Below are 2752 nucleotides of genomic sequence, written 5' to 3' on the forward strand. Positions count from 1 at the left end.
AAAAATATTAAACAATATTCAATAAAGAAGATCTCCAGCTGCATGCAGTAAATTTTTTCTGTCCAAATTGAAATACATTTAGCAAGAAAGATTAAGTGCTTTCGCTGGCCACATAAGATGATGTGGCACACCACATGTTGACCCCGGGCCTTGAGTTTACCACAGGTGCTCTAATTTAATAATTCTTTAGTGCTGAGTTTGTGCCCATAATCAAATCCATTGTGCTGCGATATTCTTTTAAATCTATAAATATTGTCTAATGAAGACGTCACCCAGTCTCTAGTGCTGCTTTTGAGCTGTTAGCGATATTGCTATTTTAGTTTTACAGTTATTAACGATTGTTCATTATTGTCAGTCCAAGTGCACTCAGCCCGCCATTTGCTCCAAAAGTCACAGTTTGTGCCGTTAAAATGATTGTTTGTAGTATTTTGGTTTTTGATTCATTCAAGGATTATACTGTCCCATGATGACGTCATCACCATCATCATCATCATATCGATTGTGCAATTTTAATGTTTAGAACAATCTAAGTATATCCGCACGATCGATCATTTTAACGGCACAAAAGTATGAGACAAGTGGTTCCCATTTTACGACTTTCTGTGTTACAAACGCGCTCCCATAGATTAAAAAAGTTATTTTGGTCCGTAAATAGACTGGCTTCTTGCGTGCCACACAAGAACAGTATGTGCTTTGCGCACAGTGGAATTTTCGCATGCAGCTACACTGAGGAAGCATCACTTTTTTGCACTTCATTGTGTCTCCCATGCAAAATACATATCTTGTGGTGGCAGTGCACCAGAGAAACGGAAAGTCATCACCATAGAAATGAAAATTAGCATCATAAAAACGCCCAACAATATTGGGCACACTTTTGGTCTCAACCGCTTAATTGTTACGACCATCAGTAAGGATAAAAAAGGTATTCTTGAGCATGTTAAAGAATCCGCTCATTTAAAAGCAAGCGTAAGTTGTCTCATTATTGAGATTGAAAGTTTGCTAATTCTTTGTCTGGAAGAGCAAAATCAACGCTGGAGCTTTGTGACCCTTAAATTGTTTAAGGGGAAGGTTAAAAGATTGTTTGAAAGCTTGAAAAGTAGAAAATAGGAAGGGAGAAAGTGAAGCGTTTATAGACTGGTGCTTTGACTGGAATTATACAAATGATAAAGGTAAGGAATAGTTTTTTCGTCATTGCTGTTTGTTGTTTAATTTTTGTGTTTCGTTTTTTAATACTGTATTTTATGCCCTTATTGTGTTCTGTGTACAGTCTGAGGAACTTAAATGTTAATTATGGTATGAGTTCTGACTTTGAAGGAACAGAGGATGCTCGTAACCTGAGAACCACCAATGGGGGGCTGGGTGAGCAGAAATTGACCAATAAAAAAATAATATTTAAAAACTAAAATAGTACAAACAACCGTTTTAGTGGAACAAACCAGCGCAAATGATTGAAACTCTTATACCCGAGTATTCCAAGGTTCGGGTGAACAACCACGTTTTCAGTTGTGACTCAGCACAGTCCAGAGGAGAAATACAAGCAGCAACTGACCAATGACACACATACAATTGTTATTCTAATGATTAAACGCACACTGTCTAAAACATTTCAAGTCATCTTATAACTTTATCAGAAATTATATTTATTTTGGGGACCAACATATTAGTCAAAAATACTGTCAAACACAATTTATTTCAACCTTACCAATAGATCTTGCTTTTAACAAAGCGTTTATCTGCTACTCATTACCCGTGATCAATACTAAGCCACAATCGATAATTTGTGAGGGGTGTATGGATAAGGCATTACCGAGGGCTCACTTTGGTGACTAATCATTATGTCAATGGTGCAAGATCAATCATAAAACAATTTTTTGACACATGTCAAGTGATAGCTTGGTTCCTTGTTGCACCTAAGGCAGTTTTTGTCTGCCCTATTACAGATTGTGGCTTTGGTAATTCTGCAAAAACATTCTAACAAATCCGACTCTTGATGACTTACTAGCACCAAGTGCTGATTGTCTCACATCTCAGGTCCATTTGTCACATTCATAATATCGTAAAATAGAAATACTGGTATAATGCTTTGAAATGACAAGTTAACCAATGTCTATACAATCACTCAAAACACATCAATCAACGCTGGTGTAACAAGTATTCCAAAAATGATGCTGATCAGTGTGATACATTCCCAAGATGACAAAGTGCAAAGATGACAAAATAATTTCTGTACCAAAAAGCAGCATCCTAAATAAATGATATACAGTGTTTTGACACAAAAAAGTCCAAATGGTAATAAAGGGGAAATGATTTTCTATTGACAGTGGTTTGCAAAGCATACTGCTCTAAAGCCCCAAATGTCTGCAGTCATTCTACTCGTGTGTGCAAACAAATGTGCCGAGTGGATTGGGAAAAGCTCTGTATAATATTGAATCAAGACAGAAGGCAACTACACATAACATTTGTTAAGAAAATACTTGATTTCTTTTATAAAGGCCTCTTAATCAAACTTTAATTTAACTAAAACTGAATGTCAACATCCTACTCATGACAGCTGCCTTATTATGAAGACACCTGTACAACACTGAAGGCAACAATGTCGTCTTGAGAAACATAACAGCAACAACGTTGTCTTGTGAAACATTAATTACTGTATGTGCTAAATGGCAAGAAATACCAACACAGTTAATGACCGCATGCAACTTTCACAAATACTGTGCAGAGCATAGCATGATCTGGAACACACCTGTTCTCT

The 2752-nt window shown here is 36.5% G+C and overlaps 1 protein-coding gene across 1 annotated transcript in view; it reads right to left on the bottom strand.

The window, feature by feature from the left end:
• Positions 1-1462: 1462 nt before the first annotated feature.
• bag3 (BCL2 associated athanogene 3) overlaps positions 1463-2752 on the bottom strand; it is a 15353-nt gene continuing 14063 nt past the window's right edge. The window contains exon 4 of the mRNA XM_061962127.2: positions 1463-2752. This exon is cut by the window's right edge and continues 860 nt beyond it. The gene's annotated coding sequence lies outside the window, so the exon portion shown is untranslated.

This window comes from Nerophis lumbriciformis, linkage group LG02 (assembly GCF_033978685.3).
Source record: "Nerophis lumbriciformis linkage group LG02, RoL_Nlum_v2.1, whole genome shotgun sequence".
Lineage (NCBI taxonomy): Eukaryota > Metazoa > Chordata > Actinopteri > Syngnathiformes > Syngnathidae > Nerophis > Nerophis lumbriciformis.